Raw genomic sequence first — 11,647 nt, forward strand, 5'->3', positions numbered from 1 at the left:
GCTGCTAGTAGAAGGTCTTAAACATAATCTTTTAAGTATAAGTCAATTGTGTGACAAAGATTTTAAAGTAATGTTTACAAATTCTGGCTGCACAATAGAACATACTAAGAAAAGAGACATTATGTTTAAGGGCTTAAGAGTAAACAACATCTACATGCTAAAGTTGATGAGGGCATATTCCTTGGTTACTCTCAATCTAGCAAAGCATATCGAATATATAATAAGAGATCACTTATAGTAGAAGAGTCAGTACACGTTTCTTTTGATGAATCTTATGCAAAATATGTCGAGAAAGGTCTTTCATTTAATGATGCAGGTCCATCCACTGAAGACATTGTCAAGGATAAGGAAGATGAGGATGAAAGTATTGTAAAGAAAGATGCTGAGAGAGAGAAAGATGAGTCTCACAATGAAAATGAAAAAGAAAGCATCTCAAACAATGAAGAACTTCCCAAGGCCTGGACAAACGTGAAAGACCATCCAATTGACAATATAATAGGAGACATCTCAAGGGGCGTTACAACACGCTCAAAGATAAGTAACTTCTGTCATCATTTTGCTTTTGTTTCACAAGTTGAGCCGAAAAACGCTAAGGATGCATTACTTGATGAGCATTGGCTAATGGCCATGCAAGAAGAATTAAACCAATTTAAACGGAATGATGTTTGGGACTTAGTCCCTCATCCGGGAGATCATCAAGTAATAGGCACTAGATGGGTTTTTCGTAACAAACTTGATGAAAATGGTGTTATTACTAGAAACAAAGCTAGATTAGTTGCCCAAGGTTATAATCAAGAGGAAGGTATTGATTATGAAGAGACATACGCTCCTGTAGCACGTCTCGAAGCTATTCGCCTCTTACTTGCTTATGCTTGTTCTAAAGACTTCAAACTATTCCAAATGGATGTTAAGAGTGCCTTTCTAAATGGCTATATTAATGAAGAAGTCTATGTTGCTCAGCCACCCGGCTTTGAGAATTACATGTATCCAACTCATGTCTATAAGCTGAAACGTGCTCTATACGGTCTTAAACAAGCCCCTCGGGCTTGGTATGAACGTTTGAGCAAATTTCTCCTTAGTCAAGGGTACTCTAGAGGTAAAGTTGACACTACTCTCTTTATTAAAAGAAAAGATGAGGATATTCTCTTAGTCCAAATTTATGTAGATGATATTATATTTGGGTCAACTAATGCAAAACTTGTCAAAGACTTTTCTAAGCTTATGCAGAGTGAATTTGAGATGAGTCTCATGGGTGAGCTAAATTTCTTCCTTGGCTTACAAATCAAGCAACTCAGTCATGGAACGTTTGTGAATCAAACTAAATATTGTACGGAGCTGCTCAAAAGATTTGGAATGAGTGAAGCAAAGGAAATTGACACACCTATGGCAACAAATACAAATCTAGACAAAGATGAGAAAGGTAAAGAGGTTGATGTGAAATTATACCGAGGAATGATAGGTTCACTATTGTATCTTACTGCCTCAAGACCAGACATTATGTTTAGTGTGTGTATGTGTGCAAGATATCAATCTTGCCCAAAAGAATCTCACTTGAAAGCTGTCAAAAGAATTCTGCGATACTTACGTGGAACTACTACATATGGCCTATGGTATCCAAAAGGAAATGAGTGTCATTTGGTAGGATTCTCCGATTCAGATTTTGCCGGCTGCAAATCCGATAGAAAAAGCACTAGTGGAACGTGTCATCTATTCTCAAACTCATTGATAAGTTGGCATAGTAAGAAACAAGTATCGGTTGCATTATCCACTGCTGAGGCAGAATATGTAGCTGCTGGAAGCTGCTGTGCACAAATATTATGGCTCAAGCAACAACTTCTTGACTTTGGTATTAAGCTTGATCGCATACCTATCATGTGCGACAACACAAGCGCCATAAACTTGAGTAAAAATCCTGTCTTACACTCACGTACCATACATATTGAAATAAGGCATCACTTTCTACGAGATCATGTAGAGAAAGGAGACGTTACTTTTGAACATGTAGAAAGCAAGAAGCAACTAGCTGACATCTTCACCAAACCTCTAGCAACGGAGCAATACTTCAACATTCGTAGAGAATTAGGGATACTCGATATCTCTAATTTGGGCTAATTACGTTTGTTTTCTCTTAATATTATCTCTTTACTTTATGTATATATATATCTTTCTTGCTAACATTTTTCTTAGCATAAAGGTAGTTCATCATCAAGCCAGGCGTCATATTGAAAAAGCGGTAACGTAATTGTTGTTCACTTCCAAAAATAATATTGATACTATAATATGCTATCAATTAACATGCTTATAGTGACTTCATGCATAAAAACTGCTCTTGCTCACATATGTGTCTCATGCTATCATTAACTAACTTTTATCTACTATACTGTACATGCTAGCATTGTTATCTATGGTCCTCTTGTTACTCTTCTATTCTCTTGTTTTCTCTTTTTGATGTTGACAAAGGGGGAGATAGATGCTGGATGTACGGGGGAGCTTTGTTGAGAGATTGCGCTGTTGAGAGATAGATGCTGGATGTACGGGGGAGCTCTGTTGAGTCTTTATCATTTACTTCCAAAGCTTAGACGAATGGTTTGCCATCATCAAAAAGGGGGAGTATGTGAATACAAGATTACACTCAAAGATGTTTTTGATTCATGGCAAACTCAAATAAGCATTCAAACAACAAGACGGAAGCAGAAAACTTAAAGAAAAGCAAGCATTGATCACTCATAGGTCAACCCATTATGTTTATATGTTTAAAGGTTGACTCAACACAAGCAAAACAAGAAGAATGCAGAAAAGCAGCAGTTAGGTCGACCTACCATCAACCCAGGTCGACCTAAAATGGAGAAAAATTCATATACTCCTGCTAGGTCGACCCACACATCATTTAGGTCGACCTAAATTGATGAATTCTACATACCAGCCTGTTAGGTCGACCTACACATCAACTAGGTCGACCTAATCTGTGAAAATGTCCCCAGAATGCATCAGAAGAGGATTCTGGTCGACCTACTCCTTCAACAGGTCGACCTAACTGGGAGCAAAATTCTGCAAGCTCTGTTAGGTCGACCTAAGCACTACAAGTGGTCGACCTAATTGATCAAGAAAGTTCAAAAATCAGTTTTTCTTGGTTCTAACTGTTATGCAATCATATATATTGTGCAAGGGTAATTATTCAAAACACCAACGACTGAAAGATACACAAACGCTTCTCATCTTCGTTCTTCATCATCTCCAACACAATTACACATAATCATTCTTGCGTTGCGGGTTAGTGATGAGTTCGATAACGTCCATGGAACGGAATTGAAGATTCCTAGTGGGTGAAGGTTTGTGGGGTTTGTTGGTGAGTAAAATCTGCGGGTTTTGTCCTCCACGACGGGTGGTTCTTGGGGGTTTTTATCAAGAGGCGTTCATTGAGGATTCGGCTGAGTGTAACGATTGAGGAACGGGGAGTTCAAGGAATCAAGACACTGCAGAAGGGAATCAAAGTGAAGCTCTTGGATAACCTTGATCTGGTTCAAGATTAAGGGGGAAGAAGATTCAAAGGATCGACATAATTGGTTTATCGTTTATCGCTTTGTTATCTTCTTTGTATATACTACTTTCAACATTAATGAAAGATTACCCAATTTCAATTTGGAATTGGGGGCAGACGTAGTCGTAGCGAGGACGATCGACGAACTGCCTAAACAAATATCGTGTTCTTGTCACTTTTACTTTTTCATTTACATTCTGTTCATAATTGGTATAATTGCTAAATTGATCAATGATTCAAGTGTTAAAATTGTAAATTAAAAGTTCTGCATAAACATCACAATTCACCACATCTTGAATTAGCATCAATTTGAATATTGTCACCAAGTGTTTGTCTATTTGCTTAATTCACCTTACTGCATGGTAAATCAAAGTTTGTCAATCTAGAGGTTAATTGATATTCAGTTGTGACACGTATTGATTCGATAGCATATCTCCTTATCCGGAATTTCGAATATCTTGTGGTTTTGTAACACATATAACTCTTTGCAATAGCGGTCCGGAATAGACGCAAGTCGATTCAGAACCGCTTTCGCTATAGTCTGTAAAAATCCCGGAAAAACTGTGTTGGATCTATTCACCCCCCTCTAGATCCTTAGGCCAGCGTCTAACATGGTTATCTAAAATTTGTTCCTTCTGCGCTACCAACCAAGCCTGCCAATTACTAAGCGCTATTAAACCAAGTGTTGTAGCATCTTCCTGCTCATTATTCCATAATTTATTATTTCTATTTTTCCATATCACCTCTAGCATAACAGCCACTGTCCCGACAATCTTCCTATCCTCCCTACTATAAATACCAAATATAAGAGCTCTAGCATCATCAATGGAAGTTAAACGGGGTTCAATTATGGAATACAAACCTGCTGCCCTCCAACATTGGATAGTAGTGCTACACCCAAACAGAAAATGCCATTCATCTTCATTATTGGCATCACAAAACTGGCACCCTGTCGGACACTAAACTTGATAATTTTGGAGTCTTAGTCGGGTCGGTAAACAGCCCCTATAAATCCTCCACAAAAAGTGCTTAGCCCGTGGGGGTGCCTTGATCTTCCAAAGGCTACACCAATTTTCCTTTTCTCCCCCCTCATATGTTTTACCTGGTCTTTCCTCCATAGTCCATACCTATATTGCACACTATAAATTCCATTCTGCTCCTCCTTCCAAATCAACTTGTCCTCTATCACATCCTCAACCAAAGGGACCTGTAAGATACCTTCTGTAAGTGTATTATCAAAAAGATCTCTTATCAGTCGCACATCCCATTGTTTAACATTAGGAAACATAAGATTTTTAACAATAATATTATACGCACCTTGTCTTTGAGGGCCGTCCACAAACCCCTCTTTCTTCCCTCGAAGCCAAGGTTCTTTCATTGCCTTAATGTGACTCGCATCCCCTATAATCCACATGCAACCAAGCATTAGGAAATTTCTGGCTTTCCAAATACTTCTCCAAACAAAACTTTGGTTACTACCCATGTTGGCATCAAAAAAAGAACATCTAGGAAAGTACCTTGCTTTAAATATTTTGGACACAAGGGACTGTGGTTTATTCAAGATTTGCCAACCCTGTTTAGCCACCATAGCCATATTAAATGATCTAAAGTCTCGAAACCCCAATCTTCCTTTCTTCTTACTACAAGATAATTTATCCCACGCCAACCACTTGATACCCTTATTATTATTACCTCCTCCCCACCAGAAAAAATTCAACATTTTCTCAATTTCTTTTACAACCTTATAAGGAATGATAAAGATATTCATGATGTATGCTAGTATTGATTAAAGAAATGACTTAATCATAACATCTTTACCCTCTTTGGATAATGATCTACCTCGCCAAGAATTAATTCTCTTCCAAATACGATCCTTTAAAAAGCAAAAGTAGCTTTTTTACTCCTCCCAATCATAGAATGAAGGCCCAAATACTTCCATGTGCCTAACACATGATGAACCCCTATAATACTCGCAAGATCCTCCTGGGAAGCCATACTCAGGTTACAGCTGAAATACACTTCTGATTTGGCCAAATTAATTTTCTATCCGGAAGCCTCTGCATAAATATTTAACAACTGCATAAGATGACGCACCTCGTCTAAATTGGACCTGCAAAACAAAAAACAATCGTCAGCAAAAAGCAAATGGGACACCCTAGGTGCCCCTCTGCATATCTTGACTCCATGGATATCTCCCTTTGCCACCACCCCTTTAATGAGGGCTGAAAGGCCTTTAGATATAAGAATAAATAAATAAGGGGACTGTGGGTCCCCTTTCCTCAGTCCCCTTCCTAGTTTAATAGGTCCAACGCTATCCGGATTCACGAGAATAGAATAATACACCGAAGTAACATACATCATCATCCACTGAATCCACTTCTCCGCAAAACCCGTCTTCTTAAGCATACCTCTCAAGAATCCCCAATCCACTCTATCATAAGCCTTACTAATGTCGATCTTGAGGGTTAAGTGAGCGATATTCCCTTTAAGCTTCCTCTTAAATGCATGAATAATCTCAATGGCGATCAGAGCGTCGTTGCACCCCAAAATTTTCCCATCTAATTTCAATTCTAACTGGTTTATGTTTCTCATTTTCATCTACATCTACATCTTAGGTCATAAACAAACTCATGCATTCATTTAATCAATAACTATTATTGAGATCAAGGATATTGGTAATTATTGTTCCCTGTGGTTTTAAGGCTCTCACATTTATTCAAAAATTTAATTAACGAGTCTCTCCGTCAATCATGATTCGTGGAATTGGGGTTTGCGCCATTAGGCATCATGGATCTCTTTCTTCATCCAAATACAAAGGCTATTTCTTGTTTCTATCATTTCAAGAGTTTCCTATCTTCATGACACATCTCAATAAAGTGGATTAAGATTTATGCCTTGAGCTTGTAACATTTATCGTTTTGAAGATCGTGAAATTAGAGCCTTATCATCACCAGAGGAGTTCTTAAGACATTACGATGGTGATATTTGTCATTTATTGAGAAATGTTTGTCGGAGACATGGTATAGAACTTGAGGATTCATTATAATTAAGGCATCATTGTCCTTTCAAAAAGAGTTTGATTGCATAAAGCGCATGTCACTTAAGGGTTGAGAATAGAAGACCGATTTCAATTAACTGAAGATAGAGATTTATTAATGATTACATGGTACTGTGAATCCAAAGTATTCAAAGCACGTAATTACCCGGAAAACAAGTTGCAAGTTACATTTTAATATTCAATCTGATCCAAGTGGGGCATTACAAGTTGAGTCAAAAGGAAAATTCATTAAAGGAATTAAAAATAATAATATTGCTTTGGCCAAAGACCAATGGAAGCTTGAAGGCTTGTTCCCTGTTCCGATTCTCCTGCTCATATTTCAGCCTCCTTTTCTTCCCCATCACTTCAAGCCATCTTGCATCCTCAACTTGTAAACTTGCACCCATATTCAAGATAAGTTATCCTGCACAATACAGAAAAAAATCAATTCAGCATCCTTTCAAATTCAAACCATAAGCCACATTCAATAAGCAAAGTCATTCTACATATATTCACACATCAATTAATGCACACAGTCCATAAACCATACCAAAACAGATTCAACAACAAATCCACATCATAGAAAGAGTTGCAGCCGATCCAAACAGAGATCCCATTCAAAAACCAGTTCAGATAAATGAAAATTTAGCTAACAGATCCTATCTTATTTGTCCATGATAGTCGCATACATTCATTCACAAACCGTATATTCAAATAAACTAATCCCTTTAACCAACAACCAAAATCAATTCATAACAAGCTTTTAAACCTAACTGTTTTGCAACTACTGCTATAATCAATTTCTAATCTCCTAACCAAGTTCTAACAGTTATAACAAACTCTAACCAATCCTAACAACTTCTAACTAGACTCATAACAGAAAACAGAATTCAACTGATTTGTAACTAACCTTTTTCCATCTCTTCTTCTCCTCCAACTGAATTCAACTCTCCTCTATATAACAGACACTCTTCACCATTTGATTCCTCTTCACCACTCTGCTTCCAGAACCTCCACATTCATCAACATACAATCTCTGCATCAGTTCATCACCATTTTCATTCCACCTTCATCTTCTACTTCACATCTTCACATTCTTCATCACTTTCTCCAATCATCATCCCTAAGCCTTTCAATCTTTCTCGTTCATTATGCAGTTCATCACTGATAATGGTCCTCTCTCATGTCAAACCTTCATTCGATCCTCAGAATTCTCTAATCTTCCTTCTCATCGTCATCATCAACCTTCATTGCTCCTACAACTTCAACAACGCAACTCAATATTCGGATTGCCAACAATGATTCAGTTTCAACAACAATTCAACATCAACCTATAAATCGAACAAGAAACAGGGGAAATTGAGAGAGAACTGGGAAATCGGGAGCAAGAAGAAGAAGAAGATAACTGGACGCACCATTATTACCTCATCTCTGGGTTTCTCTTCAGTTCAGCTTCAGCTTCACGATTCAACAAATTCCGGAACAAGCCTCCGTTCCGTAGGTAGGCTTCACCATGATTCTTTACAATCTTCTACCTTTTTCTTCTTTTCTTGATGTTATGACGTTTCCTGAAATCTGTTGAATGTTAATCCCATAACGCTCGATTGAACCCGCACTCTTAGAGCGGTTTTAGATTTAGGGCTTTAAGGTTGAAATAGAGATTAGAGTCTGGATTGGGATAGAAGAGAGACGCGAGATGAGAGCGAATCAGAAAGATGTGGGAGAAGAGACGAGAGCGTATTGCTTGCGGTGGCCGGAAGCTTCGATTTGGTCGGAGAAGATGGATTCTCCGCCACCGCCATTTCGTTCTTTCAGAGTGAGGGAGTTACGAGTGTGAAGAAAGATGAGTCATCACCCCTAAATTAACCCTAGTTCCTATTTTAATTCCATTTTCATTTTATTCAATTATTATTTTTATTATTTTATCTCTGAATGAATAATGAAATGGATTGTAACAATAATATCCTGGGCCTGATCACTAATCACACACCCCCTCGGGCCCATCACCACTTTTTGGTATGACAAAATTCTGCAACAAAAACAACTCTGCTGGGCCATCAATACCCTTGCGCCCAGGTTTCTAATTACACGATTAATTCAGTTTGCACCTCCTGGTTCTAACATTGTTTTTAGGTTACTTAGATTTTTGATGTTTCTCTTAGTGAATAATAAAAATGCTAATTTTCTTCCTAACTTTTAGACCTTGATACATGAATTTTTGACATAAAAAATGTTCATAAAAAAATATTAGTTTAGGTTAATTATTTTATTTCTCTTTTGCTTGGTTTTGAATTCTTTTTCATATAAAAATCATAAAAATAAATAGTATCTTTTAATTCATTTTGTACAATATTTTGAATCAGTTGTTTTCATGTTTTGTGCTATATTTCCAAGTCATTCTCTTAGTCAATTCTGTACTAATTTTATATCATGCTTACTTGTGATTTTTACTTGTAACTTCACTTGTATTTTCCCATAGATTTAGGACCTATAATCTTCATGACTTTTAGGTTAGTCTTCCCTTTTAAACACTTAGGCTAGTTATTCATTTTAGGCTAGTTTTCTCCCCTTTTTCTTTTCAACTTTAAAACATTAATAAAGGACGACGCGAATCATGCTAATGCCTTTTTTTTAGTGTGAAAGAAATGATTGGGGCGTAGGCCCCAATGTATGTTCTTTCCCACTTAGCGGAAGAGAAATGATTGAGGCGTAGGCCTCGGTGTATTTCTTAACCGTTATTTAGAGAAACGATTGTGGCGTAGGCCTCGATGTGCATTCTCTAATTATTCAAAAATTGTATTTCATTTAGAGAAACGATTGTGGCGTAGGCCTCGATGTGCATTCTCTAAATATTCAAAAAAAACTCCTTTTTTATAGCATGATTCAAGTCACAAATTAATTTCCCTTAAAAGACACCTAACCAAAAACACTTCAAAATATCTAATAAAGGCTCAGACCTAAACAAAGTAAGGAAGTGATGCGAAGCCTTGTAGTGGGTTTTCGTCCATCATGGAATTACACCTAAAAAACACAAACCAATCATCTCTCTTCTCTCTCTTGTCTCCGAGGCATTCTTTCTCTTGCCTTCAGGGCACTCTTTCTCCTAATCGGACACGTTATTTCCGCTCTATTCCCAGCTTAAGACTCCAGAGGTCGAGCAGCGGAGTGCAAATGTAACTGTTCAACTAAAAAACACAAAAACAAACAAAAACTAAAGAGCCGAACTACGGTGCTCTGATTCCTGAAAAGGATACGTAGGCATTAGGTCGCGGGGCCTAAGCGAGCACAACTATTTATAAACCTTATTTTCCCCGTGTTTCTTTTCTTTCATTTGCATGCATTCCCTTAGCATTAAGCTTTAGATTTATACACCCTTAGAATAGAACAAACATAAGTGGATCCTGTGGAGTACCACAGACGTGAGGGGTGCTAATACCTTCCCCTCGCGTAACCGACTTCTTACCCGATCTTTGGTCGCAAGACCTTTTCTTATCCTTTCTTTATTCCGGGTTTTCTGATATTCCTTTCCCTCTTTGGGATAAATATATTGGTGGCGACTCTGTCTATTTTCGCGAGCGTGCGACAAGCGTTGTCAAGGATTGACCAACCTTCTATAAATTCCGATTGCTCTTCCGAAACACATCTTGCCAAACAACTTTTCATTCTATTAGCCACAATCTTAGAAACCAGCTTGTATACCACATTGCAAAGTGAAATAGGCCTGAGATTATTCATATCATTAAGTTTAAGAGTCTTTGGAATGAGACAAACATTAGTTTCATTAATCGATGAAGGAAAAAAGCCCCTATCCAACCAATGCGTTACTGCCTCAAATATGTTGTCACTAAACAACGCCCATAATTTTTGGAAGAAAGCCAGATTGAAGCCATCCGGACCCGGAGATTTGTCAGGATGCATCTCAAGTAACGCCGCATGTAATTCCTCCTTCGATACTGGTTTCAATAATTTGTCATTATCTTCCGCCGTAATCGAGGCCTATATAAGATTGTAAATCGGATCATAATTGCCTTCCTTAGCTTTGAACGACTCTGTATATTATTTTTTAGCCACCTCACAAATTCCCATCTGATCTCTGATTTCTTCCATGTTATCGTTTATAAGCATATCAATTTTTTGGGAGTTTTTTCTAGCTCTAGAAGACAAATAGAAAAACTTGGTGTTGAGATCCCCCTCGTGAAGCCATATAATTTTCGCCCTCTACTTCCAGTAGGTGTCTTCATAGATTAGCATTTTTTGTATTCAACTTGAGCATCACAGAACTGTTTAAACGATGCGGGTCGTGGTTGTCGTGATAATTTTCCATTTTTGCCTTATAAACCTCAATATCATCTTTCTGTTTCCTACTACGACTCTTGTTCCATTTCTCCAGCTCCTCCGTACACGACGAGATGCAATGGACTACGTCAAGATTAATCCCATTTGTCCAACCTTGATGCACAACATCTCTGATACCTTCCTCCTGTAGCCAACAATTTTCAAATTTAAACCGGTGTTTCAACCGCATCCGCTGCACCGGATCGCAACAAAGGAGAATTGGACTATGATCCGAGTGGGATACGATAAGATTTCGAAGTCTAACTTTAGGAAAAAGACCTAGCCAATCCGAGTTAGTAAGGGATCTATCCAATCTCTCTTCGATCACATGATCCATGCCTTGGCTTTTTATCCACGTGAATTGGTGTCCTTCTATCGGAATATCAGTAAGATCACAATCATTGACCGCTTGGTGGAACCCAACACATAACCAATTTGGATGCTCATGATTCCCTCTTTTGTCTTGCTGAGATAAAAGATCATTAAAATCGCCAATGACGCACCAAGAAATGTTCGACATATCACGAATATCACGTAACATGTCCCATGCTAGTTTCCTCCTACCTCTCTCAGGAAAACCATAGTAGCAGGTTAAGTGCCAATCTCCCTTCGATTCATCTTTAATTAGAATATTAACAACGTTTCTCATAAAATTTATGACACTATAGCGAGCACTATCTTTCCACATGACCGCTATACCCCTGCTTCTCCCCTCAACATCAATAGATAAATAACCT

At 37.9% G+C, this 11,647-nt stretch overlaps 1 long non-coding RNA gene across 1 annotated transcript; it reads right to left on the reverse strand.

Annotated features, from left to right (window-relative positions):
• Nucleotides 1–6,669: 6,669 nt before the first annotated feature.
• LOC131599334 (uncharacterized) lies at nt 6,670–8,424 on the reverse strand. Its single transcript, XR_009282705.1, has 3 exons — nt 8,000–8,424; nt 7,486–7,906; nt 6,670–6,999 (listed from the first exon to the last, which is right to left on the reverse strand). It is a non-coding gene; the product is annotated as an uncharacterized LOC131599334 (long non-coding RNA).
• Nucleotides 8,425–11,647: the final 3,223 nt, after the last annotated feature.

Source organism: Vicia villosa, linkage group LG4 (assembly GCF_029867415.1).
Source record: "Vicia villosa cultivar HV-30 ecotype Madison, WI linkage group LG4, Vvil1.0, whole genome shotgun sequence".
NCBI lineage: Eukaryota > Viridiplantae > Streptophyta > Magnoliopsida > Fabales > Fabaceae > Vicia > Vicia villosa.